The sequence below is a fragment of the Anastrepha obliqua genome, chromosome 3 (assembly GCF_027943255.1).
Source record: "Anastrepha obliqua isolate idAnaObli1 chromosome 3, idAnaObli1_1.0, whole genome shotgun sequence".
In the NCBI taxonomy this organism is placed as follows: domain Eukaryota; kingdom Metazoa; phylum Arthropoda; class Insecta; order Diptera; family Tephritidae; genus Anastrepha; species Anastrepha obliqua.
In genome coordinates this window covers 5,936,895-5,964,232 of record NC_072894.1, presented here as the reverse complement: position 1 = coordinate 5,964,232, position 27,338 = coordinate 5,936,895, and the positions used below count along the sequence as shown (strand labels likewise).

Sequence of the window (27,338 nt, the reverse complement as noted above, 5' to 3'; positions counted from 1 at the left end):
GGCGAACGTACGCCGAAGGTAAATGTGAAGCAAATGTGCATGAAATGAGGATTTAAGTGCTCCCATTAAACAAACGCTAAGCTGCAAATGCTGAACAGTCAACTCAACTCTGCTGCACTCCACTCCACTCCATTCCACTCCACTCCACTCTACTCTACTCAATTGACTGCCCAACAGAACGACAGCACGTCGAAGGCTGTGAATATTTAGTTGGCTGGTCGCTCGGTTTGTTGCCAATATTTAGATATGTATATATGTATGTATGTATGTACCACAGCGGCTCAGAAACTGTCCCATCAACGTTGGCAGCAACACTTCATTTGAATATCATTAAGCTGTGGCATTCTTCGCTTGTTGCTTACTGCCCGTTCGAATTAAGGTATACAATCCCGGAACAATTCAGAACGTCGGGCTCCCGGAACAAGTCAGGGTATCGAACATTTTCGGCAGATTTTGATATATAGTAACCACTTATTTTTAATCAATTTTGTTAACTAAACGGTGGCTAAGTTTCAAAGGCCGGTATTGATTTTGAATAAAATACAATTTTTTTTTTAAATTATTGTCATTTTTCTTTATTATGATAATATTGGTATGGCTCAATTATGTATGGAACAAAATATTGGCCAAATGGCCGCCGCGGCCTCGGCGGCACACCTCCGTTAATGTGCCGAATTATCTCATCCTTTAGCTTTTGAATTGTTGCTGGCTTATCGACGTACACTTTTTCTTTTAAATAACCCGAAAGAAAGAAGTCCAACGGTGTCGTTTAGGTGTGGTTCACATTCAACATCGGCCCTTGAAATTTAACCACCTTTTATAAAGTTTAGCTATATAGAAAAAAAAAATAAGAATAAAGTTCCCTTGAAATGTCAGAAAATGAAAATTCTTAGAAGGGTGAATTAGTGCAGTTAACACTGTGCTCTAACACATTTTCCACTAGCGATTTACTGGCATATTGTTCGTACAACTGATTGAAGGCAATCAATCTCAGTGCACTTTGTAAATTTCGGGATCCGTTTCACTATTAACGCTTCATTATATATTTATAAATATTTGTATATAGTATATATAAATATAATAAGCGCTTACTCCCTATTTGGGTGCTTGAAAGAACTCCTCCTCATATTTGTGATGAGCGTTTTGATGTTAGCCATAAATGACGAGTCCTTCGGTTTTATGCCGCCTCCAAAAGACAGATGCTTTTTGATGAGGAGATTCTTCATAGCAGACAAACATTTTCTATCAATTGGTATTTCAAGTCCGGCGTTTTAAACCTATGCACTTCCGAATAGTGCGCGTTTCCTTCGCACTTTGGAAAATAAAATTTAAAGAAAAATAAATTTCCATTTTGCAACTTGCAACCTGCAAATTAAAATAACGTCTACTAGGCGCTAAATAAATAAGGACAAGCAAAAATTGTATTGCTTGCATCTCTTTTTCAGTTAGTACTAACCTTAGACAGACAGCTCTTAAAATTTCATGATATGCTATTTATTAGTTCGTGAGTTATTGTGCTAAGAGTGATGCTACTTTTGTTATTATCAAAAGAGAAAAAAGATCAAAAAGAGTTTCGTGTTTTAATTTTGCACTGCTTTTTGATGGGAAAAATACTGTTCAAGCGAAGCAATGGCTTTAAAAGTGTTATGGGGATTCCGCTTCATCAGTAACAACAATAAAACGATAGTTTACTGACTTCCAACCTGGTCGTAGAGACACCGATGATGCACAATGCAGTGGACGTCCAAATGAGACTGTAAGGCGGTAACTCCAGAAAACATCAAAAAAATCCACAAAATCGTTTTGAATGATCAAAAAGTGAAGTTGCGTGAGTTAGCTGACATCGGAAAGATATCAAAAGAACGTCTAAGCTTAAGCTTTATATTGCATAAGCATTTCACTACGAGAAAGCTTTATTCAATGTGGGTGCCGCGTTTCCTCACTGTTGACCCAACGCACCATGTCACAAGTCAATCAGAACAATGGCAAAACTACATGAATAGAACTTTGTGTTGCTCCCACATCCACCGTATTCGCCAAATTTAGCTCCCAGCTACTACTGGCTGTTCGCAGGCCTAAAGAAATGCTCACCGGTAAGAAATTTCGCTCGAATGAAGAGGTTATCGCTGAAACTGAAGGTCATTTTGAGGCAAAAGATAAAGCGTACCACAAAAAAGGTATTGAAATGTTAGAACGGCGCTGGAATGACTGCGTTGTTCTTCATGGAAATTACCTTCAGGAATAAAGCTAGTTTTGAACAAAAAAACGTGGTTTCTTTGTTAGACCCGGGTCTGCTATTTCGCCTTGCAATATTACTTTTATTTTTATTTTCCAAAGAATCGCTCTCACTTTGTCTTAAGGCTGTTACAAACGTCACCATATCTTCATGTGATAGAGCTTCATTAAGAATTCCATAACAACTCTATTAATTCTTGTTTCATTGAAAAGAAGTTAGTGCAATTAAAAAAAGATCTAATTTGTATAAGCTCATACTTCTATTACACTAATAAACAATTTACTTTCTAAAATAACTTAGATACCTGTCCCGAAATCCCGATGCTTCAGAGACCATTGTTCCCGGCCTTTCACTGCAGTACATCCCACGAGAGTCACGGTATTCTCGATATTCTCTCCCGGTATTAGATGCCCTACTCCGAGCACAATATATAATTAATTTCACTTCTTTTTGCTTGCCACACACTTAGCGCCGCATAGGAGTCTACCTTCTGTTGGTCTTTATTTTCGGCTATTGCACCTGATAATATGCATTTTGTGCCCCCACATGCTGGCGCCAACAAATGTTTACCATCTTTTCTATTGTATATTTTGATCTGTTGCACGCACGACTGGCGCAGCTCGCCGCTGACGCTTTCAGTGACAATTGATGATGACCATTAACGAAGACATGCATCGATTGGAAGAGCCAAATATACAAAAGTACAAATGTTGGTATGTTGAAGAAAGGTGGTTGGGAATGTGTGCTTGGGAAATGTCTGCTTGGTGGTCCGCCAGCTATTTTGAAAAATGTGCGTAAAATTTGACGCTCATAAAAATGCTTACTAATGACTGCTGCCGTTGTCACTCATTAGCATTTACATAAGAATAATGTGGATAGTTGCTCGTATGGGTTAAGGCATTCTTCACAATGCTTTTTTATTTCCATCATTGGCGCCACTTTCCCACATTCTACACCTTACCGTTACGCGCTCAGCTTTCTCGGCTCACTGCATTCAACTAGCCGCCCGCTCCACCTGCACTACTCACTATATTTGATCAATGCAAGCAATTGCGCGCCGACCCCCCTTTGCATTGATTCTCACTGTAACGCCTCAAACAAATAATCCACTTTTCAACACCTCATTTGTTGCTAGCAATTTGTGCGCGCCTCGTTGCATGCAAAAGCCAAACTTACACTAGATAAATATGCAATACAAAACGGAAAATTAATTGAAACCGCTTTCACACACACTCACCCGTTTATGCGATTGCTGCCTAGCGCCAACATACATTTTTCAAATTCATATGCATCTGTTTGGCTGCCGCTGAGAGTGCGCATGCGCGCGCGCGTACAAGTGATAATTAATAAGCTCGAGCACGCACACACACTCACACATGCAGACACATTTGCACGTCATGCGCGTTTTCAATTTAGCAGCAGCGCAAATTTTTTAATTGCAATGCGGCAACTCATCTCGCCACCACTTAATTAATATAACAAATTTGTGTTGCATGTCTGTGGCGCATTTGATGTCATGCGCAGCGGCACTGCTTGCGATGCTGTTGTTTCTTCTTTTTGGCGCTCACTTGCATTTGCTTTTATGCGGCACGCTGTTTCGCGCGCCTAGCCGCGTTTTGTTTTCACAGCAATAAGACTTAACAAAGAAGGCAACTAGCAACTTTAGCTGCGAACAGAAATGTTAATGTAAATTATTGCTATTCAATTTTTATCCAGCAGTTTTGTCTTGCTGCTATTTTCTTTTATTGTTCTTCAAACATTTATTGCGTCTGCGCAAATGATTTTGCTCATTAACACCTCAGAAACACCTTTGAAATAAAATTTGAAATTCAACACCGCGCTTTGACGCGCGATCAACAACGCTGATAGCGATCAGCAAAGCCAGTCGGCCGGCGCGCGCTCGCCACTGCAGAAGCCAGCTGTAGCGATGCTTATCATCGCTGTGCGCCATTAGCGATGCAATTTGTGGATGTGGTCGATGGCAGTGACGCTGTGCGGTGGCAGCAATGAAGCGCATAAAAACGCAAAACAGGATATTGCATTAAAATACCAAGTCGAGGAAGTGGTTGGGAGAGTTGAAAGGGGTGGCGGTGGCGGGCGTGTCTATCCGCTTGATGGGCGAAGTGAAAAAACTCGTTTAATTATTGGCTAAAACCGCATTTCATTAAACTGCAAAAATGCGTGCGTCTGCTTGCAACGCACTCAACGCTCGCACAATGTCCGTTGCGTAGCGCCCACAACTGGCTAACAAACTAACAACAATAACACAAGTGTATATGCAACATTTTCCGCCACAATCATCAGCATTAAAAAGCAGCTGGACAGCGAAACAATAAACTGCGCGTCATCAACATGAGCAACATCAACAGGCAAACGATGCAACATCAAATATGCAACAGATATACAAAAGAGAAAAACTGAAGAAATGTTATTGCACCGCTTCAACTACTTATACGCTGCAGCCATATGTTGCACATGTCTGCCTAGGTTTGTGCTAGACAAACAGCACCAAACACAAGAACCCTAACGTTTGTGTGTTTGTGAGCTTTGTACGTAAGTGAGCCAGCAACATGTCCGCCAGCAGCAAGCACTTTTTCATCAAGACATTTAGACAAGTGGACACTGACGCGGCTACCACATTTGCTTGGCTGACCGGTTGGCAAATAGCCTGCCTTCGTGTCTGCCTGCCTGCCTGCCTACCTTTCAGTGGCCAACGACTAGCCAGCTTGCGGACAGCTAATGTTGTCCAGTATGGTCGTGGTCGTTGAAAAACGCTTTGAGGCGTAAACACACCCACCCACCCACTGCTGGCAAGCTAGCTTAATCGCTGGCAGATTTTGTGAATGTTGCAAGTAAGCCATGAATTGGAATGGAGCGACAGCGATGGAAGGCTGCATTGGTATGAAGGCAAGAATGTTACACTGTAAATAAATATGGGAAAATCGGAGTATTTCAGCACACATTTTAAGGCCTATTTTAATGCAATTTGTGACACCTTTTCACAGCAGGAGAAGGAAGAGCTACTTCAGTTAAATTGGCTGAATAAAGCCGCTCGGGGGTCTAAATAAATATTGAACTCATCCATACTAAATTTACTTCAAACTAATCACCAGATATTTGTGGCAATCGAGTTTGCGCAGACAATGGCAAATCTGCGAGTGTCTTCGGATATGAAAAATCTTGTGTTATCCGAAATTAAAGCACCTTTTATGTATGTGAGCGCCGGTCTACGCTGCTACTAATCAAAATTTCAGAACAACACCTCAGCAGCTGATGTTAGACCGTTGAAAAAATTTAAGAAATCTTGAAAACAAGGTTCTTCAAATTCAACATGCAGAATAAGTAGCCAAGTATAAATTCGATTTTAATTCCTTAATGCTTCTGTAATTGTGTGCTGGTAGCATCAACTAAGAAACTAGTACACGACCAGTACAAATAGGATCTACATATATCTGTTGTTGTTTCATTGTCAAGTACGACCTCATAAGCGGCACAAGCAACTGGATAAGCATATTTTATCAGAGGAGGAAATAAAACTAAATATAAAAGGGCAAATACTAAAATTTATTGAGGAAGTTGGGTTCAGAGAAATTACTCGAAATCCCCGAAGGGGGCACATCTTTTAGCTCGCAGTGCCAAACTTCTCATAATATTAGTACTGATCTCTCGACTTACTCAAATCCAACCCAAAACCCGCTAGGCGTGTGAAGTGCCTTATTGATAAGCTTTCTTCTTAAAACTCAGATATCCTTTTTTCTTCTATGCACTGTTTTTGTCAATACGCTTGAACTTTTCTATGAATCTACACTTGCTAGTCAAGCAGCACGTGGAGAGCTCCACTAAAGTTTGCTTTGAAAAATTGCCTGGATTCTGATGTCTATGGTGCGCTAAGACTGAACATTTGCAGAGTTAGCGAAGAGACCTATTTTAGTAAGACCCACCAAGGAGCCGATTGGCTTTGTGCGTGACTACTACTCAATAGAGCTCGGGATCGAAACCTTTTGTGGACATAAGACACCAAATAATTGAAGAGTTTTTTTTCTAACAGCGATAGCCCCACAACGGGCAATGGCAAACCTTCGAGTGTATTTCTGCCATGAAACAAAAGCTCTTTATAAAAAACCAAAAAATCATCTCTCGCTCGGATAAATGTAAGTCCCTCGGCTTTTGATTACTCCAACGGTGGACAGTACAGTGCCATTGCTTCAGATTCAATCTGCAAACCTCCGTTTTTGATCAATTCGTCGCTCCACTCGCTCCACACCTTTTTAACTATCTATGAAGATGAATACTTCTTTCACTTTTTCGCAGTTACCTGCCGATACTCCAAAAGCTCGCTAAATCATTACTTTTACTTGAAAGGTGGTAGCAAAGTTAGTTAGTTGGAATGAAAGAGAAATCGAGAGACTTAGTACCACACGAATTCTCCTCATTTGCTCGACCTTTTCTTTAATCTCTCCCATGAAGGAATTTGACTCGAATGTTTTTGCTGCAATCTGAAGAGGAAGAATATAACCTGATTCCTTCGCGAAATCTAAAAAATTGTCTAAAATCCAAGCATGACCATATTGCCTCGAGTTTCAGCAGTCCGATTGTCTAGGCTAACCTTTGTTTCAGGATCATGTTTTGTGCATCGTCAAGTCACTTAAGAAAAGCAGAGCGAATGAATAAGTAATTTATCTCACATTTAACGCTTAAAGATCTAAACGACATTTACTCCCGGTGTAATCACCAAATTAGCCATGCAATCAGTCAACGGCAACGAAAGCTTCCAAACAAAACTTCCAGTAAAATCTATGTTGATTCTACTAAATATTTGCGACTTCCTTCCTTCCTAGCTGACCGGGCCGACGTGGACAGCGAAGTGTACAGCCGTAGGCACACAGCCCTACTTGGCTTCTAAAACGCGAAAGAAGCTGAGACAGCAGCACGCACAAGTAGAACAAGTAAGACTGGCCAAGCACCAAAGTACCAAAACAGCAAAGCATAAAACAGCAACGAAGTGCCAGAGAGCATTGGCTTTTCAACCACTGGACAGTAGCTGCGAACCACTTGCCACAATAATTATAACTCACAAACAACGAGCACACAGCCGCAGACCGAAATGTGAAATGCAAAGGGTGTAAGCCATGGAGGGAGACCTGAGCATTAATAATTATCGGCAATTGCTTGTGCGGAAAAGCGAGCGTCTTGAATGTGTGCAGTGTGGCAGGTGCAGCTGCTGCAACCCACAACCAGCAGAAGCAGCAGTGGCAGCAAAGTCATCGCTTTGGCTACTTTATACTCATTGTTAAAATTATAGTGCGATTTAATTTTTTCTTCTTTTTCTTTTTTGCATCTTATTCCAATCATATTTCTTCACATTTTAGCACAAGAACGCTTCGGCGCACAAAAACAAAAGACTGCAATAACGAACTTGCTGCGCGCGCACCTACATAAGTGTGGTATGTATGTATGTATGAGTGCAGATGTTGTCGTTGATTATCGCCAATGCAAACAAACCACAACCTCACACACTCAGCTTTTGTTGCTGTTGTTTCTCTTATAATAACGCTGCTTAGCACTAATTAGCAAAAAGGATAAGGCTCGAACATGCGAAAAAGAACCGGTTGTTCACGGCTGAACGGATGCGCCGCGCCACAGCATACTCTTCTAAAACTACTCAGCTGGTAATGATGATGCAACCGAAACTCTGTACTACAACAATGTGCGGTAATTAAAGCTACGTAGCGCACTGTGGCCTACAGTTCCTAGCTTTTCCTCACTGCAGTCCCTAGAGTTTTGGGCTACTGTTGACCTTACATACAAACATTTAATAGATACAAACATTTGAGCCAAGAAAGACGCTGAAGCAACGCATTTGAGCTACGCGGCGTGTGCTAACAATTTCCTTCCGCACTTTGTTGGTTTTTAATGCATCAAGGCAAACATCGAATGTCGTCGCCAGTCATCAGTAACAACACGCCTGCTTTTACCGGTATGCAAACATACATAAATATTTATTACTGCAACTGGTTAAGTTTAATTAGTGCTAAAGTGTTAATTTCGGTAGTGCCACAAAGGGCAGCATTGTGAGCGGTAGCAACCAAAAGCATCCCAGACCAGCTGTTGGCGTAGAAAAACTACTAAACGGCTTCCACGCAAAAACGAGCAAAAGCATACTCTTTGCATCCAGCTACCGTAGAACAGCTGCATTGGTAGTAAAATCAATTAAATTAATACGGGTATTTATAGTTAACCAGAGTTGCAACAGCTGAACACAAGCGGCAAACACAAAACTTTATGCCGACAACAGTGGGCGATTGAGTGGTTTATATTTTATTAACGAAGAGTATCTTGGCGCTGACTTGCCGCTTCTTTCAAATATTAAAACAAAGTAATTGGCAGCTAAAGTTGGATGTGCGTAAGAGCTTAGCGGCTACTGCTTTACAAAGCCGTAGATATTAAATTTTTTGCATGAACAGGCGGCCATAATTAACTTGTCTGCGGCAGCTTTCTGAATGTAGGCGCACATCGACCGAACTTTTAAATTTTCAACGAATATTGGAGATATACAACCTGCTAAAAAAATATAGCAACTCAACAATTTGACAAATTTTGATTTTTTTTTGTTTATTTATTTTTAATTTAAATTATTTTTTTTATAAAAGTCCGATATATATATAGATCTCAATGTCTAACAAATAACCCTCTTGTACCATCTAAATCTGAAAAACTTATTATATCCACATTAATCACAGTTTCAAACTTTATACAAGATTAATAATAATTTCAAAAATTTTCATCGAAATTCGAAAAATGATAAGAATTAAAAAAAGAAAATAAAAAACAGAATCTTTTGGTTTTTTTATAAGTGGAAAATGCGGCGCACTATAAAGAAATAAAATTATAAAAAATTAAAGGAATCTTTTAGCAACTTCAAATTGTACTTATTTATGACGGCCGCTATAATCGATTGGGTTAGTGCGTGACTACCATTCGGAGTAGGTTCGAGTCTCCGTGCATGAAACACCAAAAATGAAGAAAAGGTTTTTCTAATAGCTGTTGCCCCTTGGCAAGCAATGGCGAATCTCTGAGTGTATTTCTGCCATGAAAAAGCTCCTCATAAAAAATATCTGCCGTTCGGAGTCGGCTTGAAACTGTAGGTCTCTCCATTTGTGGAAAAACATCAAGACGCACACCACAAATAGGAGGAGGAGCTCGACCATGTACCTCACAGAAGCGTACGCGCCAATTATTTATTTATTTTATACCAAAATTATTAAGCTATAAAACTGCGTACACAATTTTCTCTTAATCTCGATTAAACAGTTTGAAATTTTGCTGAGAAGTTGTCTAGTTTTGGTATTTGTTGATTTGTTCTAAATTTGGTATTTGTTGTTTGGTACAAGTTGCAATCTGGGCTATACTTTTATAAAGAAAATAATAAAGAGTAAAAAATAATAGTCCACACTGGTCAAAATGTCGAGGTAGTCTATATTTTTAGCAGGTTGTATATGTACAAGGTGGTGCAAAAATAATCACCCTATAGGAAGATTTATAATTTTTGCAAATGGCGTGATACGTCAATCACATTTGTCACTTATGAAATAGAAAGGTGTAGTATAGAAATAGACAAAAAGTTATTCAAACAAAAATTGGATGAATAATTCTTTGAATATGCAACAAATCGTAACAGAAATGTCAGGGCTCAAGATTGACTATGTGGACAAAATCTTAGTGGTACTGCAAAGACTATTTTCTTTTTCTATAGAATCAATATTGATTTTCCAATTAAATAGCAGGCGTTCACTGGGTAATTATATATAAACATGTAATTGGCGTTTATACACTTTACCCTGACCGAGCTCCTTCTTTAATTTGTCTACAGTTCCATAGCGCATCCGAACTGCAGGTGGTTATTTATGAGAAGCTTTTTCTTCACGCACTAACCCATTCGATTATGGTAGTAGCCCAGTGTGACGGGTTCAATAAATCGATTTTTTTTTTTAATTTTTCGGAAGAAAAACATCTTAAAAATATACTATAAAAATGTCAGACAGAAAATTTTAATTATTTTTAAAGTTATAGCTAAAATAAGAGAGCGCGCCGTAGTGTGTATGAAAGCGTGTGACACGCCAGCAGCAGCTGTTGTCGAAACTTTAAACGCGTTTTTCTCAAAACTATGTTTTCGAAATTTCGGGGAATCACTGACTTAAAACTATTCAACCGATGTGGCTAAAAATTTATCCCGTTATTCCAGGCGCACATATCTACATCCCGGCCTTTAAAACATTTAATTTTTTAATAATAAACTATTTAATTTAAACAATTTATGAAGAAAAAAATTTGAGTTTGAGAACTTTTTTCACAAGTCCGGCATTTTGTTTTTTTATTTTTATGTAATATATATTTTAGGTTCGGGACCCAAAATAAGGTCTACAGAATAATAATCTCTTTGAATTTTTTGCTTCGCATTTTATTTTCTTTTTAAAAAAGATTCATGAAAAAACGTCGAAATTTCGGTCGTTCCACCGGACTACTACTTTATAGCGCCCGCCACTTGAAAATAGGTATACAGTATTATTATTATTGTTGTTATTATACTTATTATTATTTTTCTATTACTACTTTTCCTATCATCGTCCTATTCTCAACAGAGAAATAGTTCATTACCATGCACACAGGAAGAAGGTATATGCAAATACAAGTATGTGAATTTATATACCTACGTATGCGCATATACATACATATATATGCTCACTCAAGTAGGACAGAGCCAGATGTCGAACGTTGCCGAACGCGGGGGCCGATTGTACTCTTTGTCGTTCGTTCCGCGCTCTCGCTTGCAGTTCAAGCACATCAGCTTACATTTGCTTGCGTACGGAATAGATTCGTATATTTGATATGTCCCTATGACTTGTATGCATCTTTACATATAGATTTGTTCTTTTTGAAAATTGCGCGAAATTGTATATGTATATGCATGTTATACATATATTAGTATACAATATATCTTATAAGGTATGTGGTAAATATTACCATACATTTTTTTCTTCATATATAATAAAAAAATTAATAATAATAACATTAAAACAACAGGTATTATTAACAAACTTGGTTTTATTTTAAATTCTTCAAGTAATTCAAATTAATAATAATCAATAAGAAGGCATATGCAAATACAAATACGTGAATTTATATATGTATGTACATATGCGCATATACATACATATATACGCTCACTTAAGTAGGAGAGAGCAAGATGTCGAACGTTGCCGTTCGTTTGCTTTGTTCGTTCCGCGCTTTCGCTTGCAGTTCATTCAAGGTAACGGCAATGAGCAAGGTAACGACAAATGAGCAAGGTAACACTAATGAGCAAGGTAACGACACATTTTTTCGTGCGTGCAGCCGGCTAAATCGAATTATAAGACGTTATCACGTCAAAATGTATGATAGATTCAGACATAGAGCCAAAATGAGATTTCGGGAGAGCAAAATCTATTCTATTGAATTCAATCAGCGTTCTTGCCATAGATGCAAAATAATGATAATTAGCTTGATATGAAATTAATACCAGCAGCATTTTCTTTGTTGCAGAACTTTAAACTTATTCTCAAGTCAAATGACCTCCTCTCTAAAGTCATATAACGGGCGCCACAAAATGGTAAAAGATCACAGAAGTTAGGTGGTTTAAGAGCAAAACGAATACAAATTCTTGGTCCCCTTCAATTCAATAGGAATAAATCGGAACATCAGTAATATGTGATTCCCAAAGGTCCCACGTTAAACATCACGCCGAGACCCACAAATTCCTGAACGGTTAGCACAGAGAAAGCAAATAAGTTCACCTAATCAGGTTAAAATTTGTAGAGATAGTCATGTGACAACACTTCTTCTACCTCAAGCTTCACACTTTTTCAAACTTCTGGTATTCATATTGATGTTGTACCACAAACAAAGATGCCTGCACTTCTAGGCCAGCCGATTGCATTTATGAGGAACTACTTAAAAGTAAAAATATATTCGAAGTTTTGTCATTGCATGCTGGAGGCAACTACTGTTGATATGAAGATATATAATATTTTTGGAAGTTTAATGTTCGCAAAGGCAGTCAAACACAGGTCCCAATGGCAGTAAACTACCCATAAGCGGGCGGCAATGATACACCTTTGCTAGACTGATTAAATATTGACAAATCAAATTTTTTCGCATTTTCATATTCAGTGACATTTGGTGGCATGTAAAAATTACGGTCATTTAATATAATTTGATGCAGTAATAAAATAACAACCGCTTTAAAGTATTTAAAACCTTAAAACCTTTAATCGCTTGGCACAGAACAGCTCCTCGAGTCTACTAACCAATACACAAATACTTACAAAGCCACTTGCAATTATATTTACATAAATAAATACACATCCATTCCCACCGCCCTTCCCAAACACCCACACACGCACATAAACATAGGCGCACTCTGCTCATAATAATGTAAATGCGTCGCGCCAACTGTCACGCAACACCCTCACATTCATTTCTGCTGCTCCTGGCGCACACGCATTCGTATTTAATGCATTGCTGCCACACTTCCTGCCACCAATTGCTTCGAACTAAAAAAGCAAGCAAAGTGAAACAGCAACTCAATTCAGTTACGCTTGCAACTTTTGCAAACTACAAACTGCAGCTCGCGCGCTTCTTGCCCCCTGAGCGCCGCGTACCCGCCGCAGCTAGTTAAGAGCGCTTTTATAAGCCGTGCGCAATATATTCCTTAAATCGTGTTTAATGGCATGAAAACATTTCGCCGCAAGACGTTTGCAAAGCAAAAAACAAAAAGTGTTACAACAACCAGCACCGAACATGCGAGTTTGTTTGTATGGCCAGCTCTGCGTGTTTGAAGACTTTTTGCACGCACTGCAGTCAAATTGAAAAAGAACAGCCAACACCGGAGTCACAGCAAAGTTGGCAGGTGGTGGGTGTGACTGCATGGAAAACTTTTGCCAAGGCTTAAGCAACTCCAACAACAAAGCACAGCAAAGCAGAGAAAAATGGCAAAAAACACTAAAGAAAAACTGTGACGTCAAATTGTGTAGACACACTAAGCGCTGGTGTTTGTGTGTGACTGAGCGGGTGTAGCGGATTTTTTATGGTGTTCTAGAGTGGTGAGAAATGGGTATTCAATGGATCGTTCTGCGTTACGGTAAATGGAGGCGCTAGGTAAAAATTAAGAGCATATGCGTGTAAAATTTTGTCGAACTTCAGAGCAAAAACTTCACTTCTCTTCGACCAAGGTTTCTGATGATGATTATTAGTCTAAATTCGACCGATGGCAAACAAACCGAGGCAAATAAAAATCTTCCACAATCAAAAATCAGGGAAATAATTGTAGTGCCACTATTGTGATCTTAAAAAAAGCTATCATAACTTCAAATATGTAAGGAAAAAAAATGTTTTTTACTTATAAATGGAATATCTTGAACACCTTCAGCTCAGTGCCTCTTCTGTGTTCAGATTCTCTGAATCACCCGGCCAAAAACCTTCAAAAAGTATGTTTAGGTCTTCACTCTGCACTTGAACTAAGTTTTCTAATCCCGCATTTTCTTGTTCCTAGAAACACTTTTCCTTCAAAATCAAAAGAGGGAAACCGGCGCTTTGCGAGAAAAATCGATTTTAGTAACGGTGACGTATGCCAAATAGACGAAATTCCTTCGAACGTATTTTTCTATTGATTTATTTTTTATTACATAACAGCAAAAACATAAAAGCTTAAATAATTTATTTAAAAAAGTGCAATAGCGTTTAAAACTTGTTGCGGCTTGTGTACTCAGGCATGACTCTTTGAAGAAATGTCCTGCAATTTTCCTGACTCAGGGCTGTGAGAAAAACTTATGGGTCTTACGTTTCCTATAGTAATGTTGTATTTGTTCCTTCATGCGCAGGATCTGTACAATTTGCGCTTCTTTGCCCAAAATGTTGCACTCCAACTGGCAAAAAATTCAAAACTTTCCATCCTATAAAAAAAAGTGAGGACGAGCGTAGTCCGCCTAATTTTATTTATCTTTGTACTTCTTCCAGCTTCCAAATCGGCATAAATAAAGCCACCAAATAGCTCCGGAGCTGGCGCTTGAAAGTGAATGAAAATAAATCTTCACATGTAGCCGTTACCACAAGAAGAACCACCTGCCCACAAATCAACTCAATCCCGCAAGGTATAGGTAGGTAGGTAGGTGAAATGGTTGAAGTGCACCTGGAACTCCTCAAGTAGCACTGAAGCGCCGTTTTGATACCATTATGCGACCTAAAGCAGGCAGATATCTATAGCCAACCAGAGCTGTTGACGTAATGGATAAGGTTATGAGATTTAGGTTGGCGCACTGCCCCAGGCTGTCGAAGAAAGGAGCACCCAGTCATCTTAATCGTCTAGCTGCCAAACCCGGACATGTACAGAGAAAGTGCTCGACAGTCACCTTCTCTGAAAGGTCCCCACAGCTTCTGCAATGAGGGTTAAATGGTAACCCTAGCTTTCTCTCGTGTGTGCCGATCGCCCAGTGACCGGTAAACACAGCTACGAGTTTGGAAATTAAATAGCGAGGAGTCCAAAGGAAAGGTGATACTGCCAAATATCTAGACATTCATTTGGATAAACGGCTTACGTGGAAACGCATATCTTTGACAAAAGGAGAGTCCTAGGATTAATATTTCGAAACGTTTATTGATTGCTATACCGTAAATCCTTAATGGAAAACGAGCCAATCCTCTTGAATGCACCAGCTCACGCCTCAGCAGTTGTAGTCACAAAATTAATGCAAATAGGGTTCCAACTCGTTTCACTTCCATCCTATTCTCCAGTCTTTGCTGCCTTGGATCCCTACGACCACTATTTGTTCCCAAATTTGAAGATATGACTGTCGGAAAAAAGTTTTTATGCAAACGAGGAGATGATTGCACACACGAATGACTATTTTTTAGCCATGGGCATATCGTATTATGCAGAAGGGATCAACAAACTAGAATAGCGTTGGACGAAGTGTACGAGCCTAAAAGAAGACTATGTCGACAAATAATAAAGGCTTACCCCAAACAATTAAGCAGTTTTTGCTTTTGCAGGGACTTTTCAAACGATCCTCGTATATAACTAGAGGATGATTGCTCTTTTCTCACATGAAATAGGCAACATATTTGTAACGTTGCCGTGTAATGAGCTGACATTTCTTTGGAGTAAAGAAAACTCTATACATAGTCCAAAAAATATGCACCACAAAAAAATTCACTCATCCATATTTTCTAAATTCGCTTCAAATTAATTACTTCAGACTTATTAGCGTAACCCTGAGAGCTTTCCTTTTTAACTGAGCACCTCGATTTCCTGCCAGGCCCTGTGCAAGTCCATGCCTCGTTCAGCATAATGACGCAATCGTGCGGCAAGCGCAGTGGCATATTTAGCCGCGCAGTGCGGGCGGCTGAAATGTGAATTGCCGCACATACTTCAACACATCACGCCATGCTAAATACACCCATGCACATTCATAAAATAAATGCCACTTGACGATGCAACCCCAGGAAAATGTTGATTTTCAGGATGGCTTTGCAGGCGATTATCCGGCTGAACATTGATTGCGCCAAAGACGTGCAGAGTGTAAAATTATTTGTAGATATATTCGGCGATTGCAGCGAAGGCGGCGGCAAGGGAGGTGCAACAGTCGCAGACGTGAATTGAACTTACCAGCAATCGAGCTCCACGCATACATATGCACATACACATATACACGTATGTATGTATGTATATGCAAGTAAGCAAACAACATTTAACAATTGTGCGGCTCCTCAGCAGCTTAGGCAGAGAGAAGGGAGAGAGCGCGTCATGGCATGCACTTACCTGCAATTAAAGAAAGAAAAAAAAAACGTAAATTAAGTAAATAAATGCATTTTGATATTTAAGGAATAGGAAATCTAGAAAATTTACATAGGATTAATTGCAGTATTTGTATAAAATAAAAAAAATTATAATAGCTAACAGTTAGAAAATATTTCTCGTTTATTGGTGATTATTACCAGCTGAGGCATGTTATGCGGTGCATGTGTTTAATTATTTGTTAATTGCATAGCAGCAGCAGTGAAGATGGAGATGGCGCGCTGTGACCGCGAAAAAATGCTGCTGACTTTCACCACCCACTAAGTGCGCCGCATGCAGCCTCGAGTATATGCGACAAGGTGCCACAGTGCAATGCAGCAAGTAATTGCGGACATATTTTGAGTTTTAATTTATTTTTTGGTCGCCGCGGCAATTATTGTCACGATCACTCCTGCCAATGACCACCAAAGGCTGGTGGTTGTAGTTAAGAATACAAAAAAAAACAAAAAAATGAAAATTCGTTACTTACAATTGCAATTATTACTGTTGCAACATGAAAATAGTTGGCTAAAACAAGAGTTGGCGCATTTGGTGCACTAACGTGGCCGAAATAATTTAGCCAATGATTTATGTTTGTTCGCTTTTCGCGCTACAAGTAGCTTTGTAAGTTTTCATTTTCAGTTTCATAAAAATAATTACTACCAAACACACACACACCACATACACACATACGCTCTTGCATGGCAAGCAATAACTTTTAGTTTTATTTTTTGCTCACTTATTTCGAAACGCTTTTCTTTTCTTCGCTGTACGTTTCACCTTTGTTCGGGTCAAGGATTAAAACGTTGCGATAATTTAAATAATTTGCACCAATTTTGCCACCGCCATCGCCGCCTTCTTGCCAGTTTTCATTAACTGCCTGCCTTTGCCGCTGACGCTAACTAACAAATTTAATTGCTGACGATTTTGAAATAAGTATTTGCACTTTTTTGTTGTTGCAGCCTCATTTTCGAGGTCCGCCCGTAAGTGGTTGGCTTTTGTTTCTAGTTTCTTTATTGCCTCTAATCTCGTTAAGTCGACGGGTAATTACAATTGCTGCGAAACATTGTTGTTGTAGTTGTTTCAATAGTTATTACTTTTTATTTGCTTATGGATTCTACTACAGCCGACTGAAAATTCCACAGAAAATATTGTAATAATGAAGCAATTAAATCAAAAGCGCTCTATAGCCTTTGTAATCGGGCGTGCGGGTGGTGGCAAGTGGTGAGTATTTTTAGCTCGTAGTGAATTTAGTTAGATGTACATTCAAGAATATTTATATGCATGTAATTGGTATGTAGATTTAATATATACAAGGTGTCGCAAATCGGGCGTCCAATTTTGTTTTTGAATAACTTTTTTACTAAATAAAAGATATAAGTCTATAAAGACACTTTTCATTCATTTGAACCGATTTTCGCCACACGTTCCTCAGTCGCCTTTACACGGCGTTAGTTGTGTGGTATCCAACGCGAACACACCTTTTTTACGACAAAATATTTTTCAAATATTTTTTGGCACAAACCCGATTTTAGACGACTTTCTTAGGTTAGGTTAGGTTGGTATGGTTGCCCAAGGAATGAGCACACTTGGACGAGGATAAACGGATTCGTCCTTTGTGATAGCTTATGAAGGAGGTGAGGTGAGAGAGGAAGGCCGATGGGATGCGGGGAGAGGGCGGGAGAGGTGGTGCTGAGATGGTTAGGAGGGTGGGTTTAGAGTGTATGGACTGCGAACGATGACTGTGCTGCGTTTGCGTCAACCGTTTTGTGCTTCTGATGAAATTCATCAGATTTCTAATGTCAACGCTAGCTATATCAGCAGGCATAGCAAAGAAGTAAGAGCCAAGATGCCTCGATCTTTGCCCCGCCAGAGCAGGACAACTAAGGAGTAGGTGTTGAGATGATTCCACTTCATCCTTTATACATCCATCGCAAAAAGGACTTGAGGTAATTCCAAGCCTCACAGCATGCATTCCTCGCGCATAGTGACCTATGAGAAAACCCACGTGATTCGAGAGCTGATATTTTGTCAACCTCAGAAGCTCGCCCGAGCGCCCCCGGTCCACACGTGGCCAGAAGGATTTCGTGACCTTACAAGTTTGTGTATTTGCCCAACGCTCGCTGAGTTGGCGCGATGCCCACCTTTCCAGGAACAGACCGTAGGTAGTCAGGGGGATCCCAATTCTCTCCTTTCGCGGGGAGATCACCGCACATGCCTCTTGTCTGGCAAGCTCATCCGCTTCGCAGTTTCCCGCAATGTCGCTGTGACCAGGAACCCAGATGAAGCTAATGTCAAAGAATTCGGACACAGTCGAAAGTGAGGTCCGGCATTCCCTGACCGGTTTCGAGTGCACCGTAACTGGCCGCTTGGCTGTCGAAGTAAATATTTACTTTCCTGACTGTTAGTACGCATGTGAGCAGCCAATCAGCTGCCTCCTTGATTGCGGCTACCTCTGCCAGGAACACACTACATTGGTCCGGTAACTTGAATTTGAATCTGATGGAGAGCTCCTCGCAGAAAACTCCTCCGCCAACCTTTCCTTCCAACTTCGATCCATCCGTGAACAAGTTTACCAGACCCTGTCCCCAAGTGTAGCCCCCGGTCCACTCTTCCTTTGATGGAATATGAGTGGAGAAGGTTCCGATTGGACTAAGCGAGGGTGTACACTGGTCCGTTAACAGGGGGATGAACTCGAAGTTTCTAAGGATGCTTGAGTGCCCATAAGTGAGGTTGAGCTTATAGCCCGCGCCCCTCAGTCTGATTGCAGTACGTGTAGCAGCAACTCTGCCTGCGATGTCTACGGGTACCACATTTAACATTGTATTGAGCGCCAGAGTAGAAGTTGTTCGAAGCGCCCAACTGATTCCAATGAGAGCAAGAAATCAACTACGAGAAAATTCATTGCCCCAGTTTTTTACGGTGCTGGTTCTATGGGGCCTGAATGCACTGCAATTTTTTATGTGCTCTATTGAGCTAAACAACGAGTTCATTGATGCATTTCTGTGTCGTTAATCTACATCGAAAATTGTGAAAAATAAGCGCACCAAATATTCAAAGTTTAATTCCAATGTTTTGCCGAGATGAATTTTTAAAGCCACTATAAGCAACAAAAATATGGCTCAAACATCCAAGTATTCTGAGTACGTTTATGGTAGAAAACGTCACACTTTCCGATGGAAATGTCACATGGCGGCTGACAACACTTCAAGTGATGAAGGCCAGAAGTACATATAACCGGCATACATATTCTTGGTACCGTACACCTCTGACCCAGCGTCTCTCACAGATTTTGCTGGTTTCCTAGAAAAGCAGAGAACCACAATTGTATGCCGCTAACAAATAGCTTGATATTTTTATGGAAAATTGACTGCCGAAGGGTTCGCAGCTGCGGGTTGTTAAGAAAATTTCGCAGGCAACGTATTGGTAAAGATGACTTGGGAACCAAGATGTTTGAATCCTAGTCTTGACAAAACAAGGCCGCAAAAGAAAAGATGCTCAAGCTATTCCCACTTGACTTTTTCCACACATCTACCATAACAGTAAGACTTTCAGTCATCCATCCTCTTCATATGAAGAGCCGTCGCACACAACGGGTATTGCTCATTGCTTGCACTGAAAAGCTCTCTCAACTATTTCTGATTATAATACAGCCAGAGAAAGCTTTGCGACATTACATTTACTAGTGCTTGCCCAACATTTGCTGAACCGACCCAAATCCCACATTTGCAGGAATAACACTTAAGTAGTTAAATGAATGGTCCCGAAGAAATTTTATTTGAAGAAACTATTTGTCTTGTTTCGATAATTCACCAGCCATATATGTATGTGGTGTGATAACTAAATTATGAGGATTTGTCAATACAACAAGCAAATTTAGTTGCAAGCAAAATGTTATTAGTGAAGCTCATAACAGTCACCCTCAAGCTCTATGCAATGATTACAATGATGTATAACACTTTGGTAGTCCTGCGAAATTAACCGCTCTAGGACCGCGTCTTCTTTCAGCAATATCTTGATGCCCTTCTACCTGCACCAACTCGGAAATAATTATTCTTTAATAAGACTTTCTCTGATACATTTCTCACTTTTTGCGAACTCGAAAGAAACAAAAGGACAAGTAAGTAATATATCATCCAGCGCTTCGTCAGGCCCTTAGAACACTCTCTAGTAAATTTGTTATATTCTACAATACAAAAATTCCGAAGAACTCCAATCGTAATACTGCCAGCTCATCACTTGAAAATTTAGTAGGCCCATGTAAATATTCTGAAGATTAACCTAAGCCAATTGGAACTATTTTATCGATTTATGTCCAATCAAAAGCGATTATCACCAAAACCCCAAGCAACTTCTTTAAATGCTTACATCCATCATTTGAATTTGAATATAAATAAAACAAGCAAATGAACAAAAAATACGATTAACCGTTTTTGGCACTTTTGACATTCCCTCAAACAACAAAAACAGCAGCAGTTAGTCAGGCTGACTGCGTCAATTCAATGACCAAAAATAGCCAAAACCGTATATGACTCCATTTGCGGCAGCAGCATGAAAAAGCTGACGAAGCTACAACAACAACAAAAAGTGTATACACACAAGCTTAGGTATACATTTTTTTTTAAGCACACATACATATGCGCATACACACATAAAGCATTCATTATTTTCACATAAGTTTTTATGAGCCACAGGGGCAGCTTTAGCTCTTCTTCTTTTTCATCTGCCTCCTTGGCTAATATTGCTGCTGGCCGCTGTGTAGCACGCACCTGTTCAATTGTTGCTACCAGCACAATACCGCCTGACAAACAACAAGGCAACAACAACAACCACAAAAGAACACCAGCGGCATTACTTGCACACAATGCGCGAATATGACGTCGGCTGCCGCTAGCTCTTCAATTGGCTAGTATGTGTGTGTGTGTGTGTGTGTTGGCCAATTTGCATATGAATTCAATATTTCGACAAAATTCTTGTTTTAACAACTGGCCGGCGGGCTTAGTGGGGATTGTTAGCGCCGACTAGATTTCGAGCTCATAAATTATAGAATCTGTAAATTTGTTAGCCTGTTAAAATTCCAAAGATTTAAGCCAAAACATACTTGGGTACATACACTAATTTACATATTAACATATCAAACACAGAAAATATGGCCATAACCAGTCAAAATCGATAGCTGAAGCAGTAATGTTATGGAGTTGAAAGCAGACTTAGTGGCAGCCAAAGTGAGTGCAAGGAAGATGAACAAAGACCTGCCCCCGAACTGTAAACAAAATTCGAAAATGCCGCGGGCGTGCAGGTGGGGTCTAGCAGCAGCGAACAAGCGACATTCCAAACAAATTTATGATTAGTGTGACATTGTTGTGCATCATTTTTTCGGTGATGGTAGCGACAACAGCAGCCTACAACTCACCGCTTTGTAGGCGAGTGACATGTCGCTGAGCGGCGGCCACGCGCGCCACATTTTGCTGCCTATGCTTAGACGACCGTCAATGGCTTCTCCTGCTCTATTATTATTGTAATTGGCATTTTTGTTATATTTTTGTACAATTTAATTGTTATACTCGTTATTATAATGAGCATTTGTTTGCAGCTAAGCAGCTTAATGCATCAGCCCCTTTTTATAGCTATTCAATATTGTTTGTTGTAGTGTGGAAAAGTAATATAATACGAACATATGTATGTTTGTACGCCTTGGTGTTGGCATATTTGAACATTTTCTACAGCATAATTTTTATTGCTTTGCTTTGCAGCTAAGCAGAGCTCAGCACTGCGTGCCGCCATTTCTTCTCTTGCAGCAGCACTCGATATTGTTTACGTTGTTGTTAAACGCTCAGCGCTCTTTTGAACTTTTCCAACTTAAATTTTATTGCTTGAGTTTGTCAATATTGAAAATAAATAAAAACATAATGCGAGTACCACGGCAATACAATAAACACAAAATGTGTACAAGCACATGCACACACCAACGCATATGCATATGCATTCTGTATAAGCTGGGCATAAAGCGAAAAATCTCATCAACTAAAAAATATCTGCTTTGCAGCTTTGTTTGCTCCGCTGAGTCGCCAAATGGGGATTAGCTGTAAGCTGCATGCCACAACTACAGCTACATGCCATGCATTTACTCGTCCCACTCCGCACTCCGCTGTAGCACCAAATTCTCATTTTTTATTGTAGCCGTTTGAGTGTTGGTGTTGGCGTTTTGTTGTGGCACATAAGTGTCAATCTTTGGCGGCTTAAATAAATAAGTTCGAAGACAGCAGACAGCAGAGCGCAGATGGCATCTACGCAGACGCGCAGACTTCAGAAAACGGCCAACACTTGCTACATCACTGACTGCGCTGCTTTCTTCTCGAACCGCTTAAGCTTCAGCAAGAGCTTGCGACGCCAACATCTTTATTAATGCGTCTCCATCTGTAAGATGCTATGCCAGTTTTCGTTTTAAGCATCGCTCTCAGGTTGTTTGTACGCTGACCGCCTGCAATTTCGCCTACATCAGCCGAAGTGTCAACTCTAATTGTCAAGTGCCTTTGCTCGTATTTACTTTTTCACTTTCCACAGAACTGAAGGTGACAGTCCAGGTAATGACAATGAAAGTTACTGAAGCACTGCACTGCTTTTTGCGATTTTGAAGATATTGACGACACCGGCTTAAGAAGATGCACACCGGCTAGTGGTTTTCGTGACTCTAACTGAAGAACATTCGTCACTTAGCTCTTCGACTCTTAGGCACTTCAAATTTTCCTTTAGCTGGCTAAAATCAAAAGAAAATCCATTCTTTGCATGCCATCGAACAGCAACCAACGAAAGCAAAGAATGGCAATTGCTTTTGTTCGCAGCCTGGAATGTTTCGGCTGAGTGCCTCTTATTTGAACGCATTCTGGTGTGTTCACCAAAGAGCAGCCCACTGCAAATAACTCTTCAAATCAATCCATTAAAAGCTTAAGTGAAAGCATAAAACGTTAAATTTGTCAGCAATGGTCATCAATACAAATACGCCTCGATGGCATCTCAATTGCAGTTGCATCTTTGCTTTCCCAGCAGCCAGCTGGCACAGGTGTTAGTTGCCACACCCACCCAAGCAGGTCGAACGGAATTCAAATGGCATCAATTTCATATACTACGAGCTCTTTTCAATCGCTTCCAATATGTATACCCGCGTGCACTTGTGCACAAGGGTATTATAAAATTCTTCAAATAACGCTTGCAAGTAACAGCATAAAGAAAACGAGATAGATATAGACATGAGGTAGATATGTATGTACATATGTATATCAAAATGCCCTGAATGGCGCGATAGGTAAATTTAGACATGTCTGTCCTTCCATCCGCCCAAGCGCGCGATAACTCGAGCAAAATTTAAAATATATTTCAGTGAAACTTGGTGCCCTCATTGTTATTTTTAGAAGACAGTTTGATATTTACACTGCAGTTGACATCAGTCAATAACCATGCCCATCTGCCTTACGACGGTAATTTTGAAGGCAGTAAAAAAAGTGATGTCTCTGTCATAAATGAAAGTGGCCAGCCCAAGTGAAGAAATGTGCCCACTTTTGAGTAAGCACATACATCTTCATAATGACTAAATGAAACTCGAAGCTTAGCAGAAGTAATGCTCCCCACCTCATTTAGATCAGTCATAGATATTATTGAGATCGGGTAAAAACCACGCCCACTTCTTGTGTGTTTCGGCTCATTTTCCGACCGTCCGTTCATAGGAGATTAAGCACACTAAATTCGCGTTTCATGCGAAATTGCTGTCAAATTCCATACATATTGCATTGCCGTGAAATATGCATAAAATTTCCTATGTATCTCACGGCAAAGTAGTATTGCTTTGCATGCCATGAAAACACCGCGCAACGTGCCAGCAACATTTTTTCGCAGCCTTATAAAATACCCATGTCATTTAAAATTGAGCGAAAACTGGCAGTTCGTTTGCGAGTGAACTGCCTGAGTTTGAATACTCCGAAGATATGGCATTTATGGCGAAACGTCTTGCCAAAGAGTGTAAGTAAATCTCTTTGAATTTTTTTTTTGCCAAAATATGTGTGCGTTAATTTGTGTAAAAACAGTTTTCTTACCAAAATTTTCTTTTCATTTAACAATCAATGTTGCTGGCGAAATTTTACGGCTGTAAAGTTAGTACTAGCCCTTAGAGATTCTAACTCTGTGATTGTTTGATTCCAAAAATTAACAAACAGCGCAAATTAGTTTTCATTAAAACATGCACGGGTATATAAAATGCAGCCGGGTCCGAATTTAGCGCGTCCTTACTTGCTTTTCTTACTGTTTCTATTTGCTTTTGCCGCTTTTGTTGTTTTACCCATTGTTTTCGTTATCGTTGTCATTGCCATTGTCGTTGAAGTCTCGCTGTTGCTGCTGCTGACTTTGCTTTTATTGTTGTTGTTGTTCTTGCTTTGCATCGACTCGCATTTCAAATATTTATTTTCGCCTTTACTCAATAAATACTAATAAAATTTCGGTTAATTTTTAAGTTAATACGTTTGTTGGCCATACCGCACTTGTTGTGTTGCATTTGTTTTCTTTAGTCACACAACTTAGCCGCCAGGGGCCAACCAACCACCCGCACCCACCGTCGCCGGCTGCACACACACCGCTTCAAGCATCTTCGAGCCTCCAAGAAAAACACTTATGAGCGCTTCAAAGCTCATGTGCGCTTGCGCATGCGCACCGAGATTTATTGACCAGCCAATAGCCATAGCATACATGTAAACATCCATACATACATACATGCATGCACACACAGCCTCGTTTATGCGCAGGCGGTCGGCTGCTTTGCTCCTCTAATGGATTTGTTAACAAGAAAATATTTATGCGTCGATTTCTTAAAACATACAAGCTTATACAGTGGTTGTTTTTGCTGTTATTATTATTATTTTTATTTAAAGCATTTTGAGCATTTGTTCGTTTGTTTGGTTTGTTTTCGTTTTGCTTCTTTCTGTTTTGTTTCTGGTTTTCTGTATTAATTGTGTATGCTGTTGTTCGGTTTTTAGGTTTTTTATTGTTGCTGTTGTTGGTGTTGTATGTATTTACGGTACTTTATTTGTTTGTTGACGATTTTTGTTGAAATGAAAACAAATACGAAATTACATAAATTAAGTGAATTTAGTGCCTATTTAATGTGAATGTTGTTGCTGTCTTCTTCAGCGTCCCCTTTCCCACTTTGAGCCCCCCTAGTTTGCATAGCACAGGGAAAGACACCGAAATCGGCATTGCTTTATCAGCGTTTGAGCGATATTTTGTTTATGTCGATTTTGTGTTTATTAGTGGAGTCTACTCATTCATATTTTGTGGCTGGTTTAGTAATTTTCGTTAGCGGTTTTTATTTTTTGAGAATCACATGGTTTCGAAAACAGGTTTCTTCGCTTTCGAAATTGAATAATTTTATTATTAACATGCACTACTTTCTTCAAGAGGTGTACATTTCAATAAATTGAGGACAATGAAATTACTAGACTCGAGAGATTAGCGCCAGGGCAATGCACTACTAAAACTGGCATCGTTACAACTCACCATCCTTCACTCGTAAAGCGACTGTGGAGAGGTTTAGAATAAATTTTAAATGCAAAAAAACTCCCAAATTGTAGTGTAAAGTGTAACGGCAGAGTAAGACACTAAGTCGGCTTATTCCATATTCTCTACCAAGAGGTTTCTAGGCAAGTTCACTATTGCAATGTTAAGCCGTCTGCCTTCTTCGCTGGCACTGGTGAAATCGTCTACATTAGAAGGAACAAAATTCTGAGTCTGACAAAACAAGGTTTTCAGCACTGTTTCGCACTGTGGAAGATTGACATGGAGTGTTCAAAGATATGTAGATAATGATAGTATCCGTGAATCTTTAGCGGGACATAGGGCACCAAAAACACCTATGCGCCATCCCATCTCTTGGCCTGCCAAGCGCTTTTTCTCTCACTGTAAGTGGTTCCATTCTATTGCCTGCCTTCTTTGCTATGTTACCTTCTTTTTTGCGTAAAGTGTGACCAATCCACTTCCATTTCTGTCTTATAATCCAAATCCGCTAGAAATATTTGCTTTTTGTAGCTTTTTCGAGCAGTTCCTTGTTTGGCGTTATTTTTACCCAGAAAATTCGGAATATAATCCTTGGACAGCGGTTGATAAAAAATTGTAAGCGACTTATTATAGCGATGGTGATTTTCCAGGTAGAGCTACCGTACAGCAGTACCAACAGCACATTCGAGTTGAAGCGCTTAACCTTTAAAATGGAATTAAGATTGTTGTTTCGCCAAACTGGGTACAACATACCGATGCCCCTTTGGCTTTCCCGGCTCGGGAGCGTATGTCTACATCCGTACCACCGCCTGGAGTAACTTTGTTACCGAGGTACATATGTAAATTCCAAACTTACCTACTTTCGTAGTTTCTCTAAAAAAAAAAAAAATAAAAAACCAAAAAATAAAAATATAAATAATTTCATTCCTCAACCCCATCAACCTTATCCTTCCAATCCTTACCCCCGCACAAAAGTCAGCGCATTACTTGCATTGTGGCTGCTAAAACAAGCAAAAAACAAAGAAAAACGACACAGTTACACATTGCATCAGTGGCGCCAGCAACAGGAAGCGGGCAATCGCGGTAATAGCGCAGACACACTAAATTTAGCGAAGTCCTCAACCATCTGTGTGTGATCCGTCTGCCAGAAAAATGTGTCACACAGATGTCGCTCGAAGCAATTAGAAGGCATTGTTCCTAAGCAACAAGAGGTGGGCATTCCCACTACTTAGGACTGGTAGCGGCAGGCTAATCACCTAAGCAAAATAGATTAACCAAACTAACGCAAGACTGAGTCTTGTCGAGGTCCTATGCTTCCGAGTGGAGTGAACAAGGAAAAAAAATGTTAATTCCTCCACTGTTTCGATAGGGTTGCCTGCAATCTCCACACCTCCATCCATCTGATTTGCCGGACTCATCACATTCGTCTTGTCAGAATTGATTTTAAGGCCGGCAGACACAGCTTCTCTATGAAGCGTGGAACCCTTTTCCTTAAGATCGGTTAAGTGATGTGCCAAGAGGCATAAATAAAATAGCTGATGCTTTTCATAATAAGCTTTTCCATAGCAGAAATTCTCTTAGAGTATTATCATTGACTGCCGAGGGGCCACCGAAATTAGAAAAAATCTTTTCCATCATTTGGCGTTACGGTCTCGTTATTAAAAGGACCCGAGCCCATCCTTGCTATGATACAACACC

At 39.9% G+C, this 27,338-nt stretch overlaps 1 protein-coding gene across 1 annotated transcript in view; it reads right to left on the bottom strand.

The window, feature by feature from the left end:
- LOC129242649 (uncharacterized) overlaps positions 1-16,018 on the bottom strand; it is a 100,150-nt gene extending 84,132 nt beyond the window's left edge. Inside the window, exon 1 of the mRNA XM_054879419.1 lies at positions 15,936-16,018. The gene's annotated coding sequence lies outside the window, so the exon portion shown is untranslated. The remainder of the gene's footprint in view (positions 1-15,935) is intronic.
- Between the last annotated feature and the right edge of the window lie 11,320 nt (positions 16,019-27,338).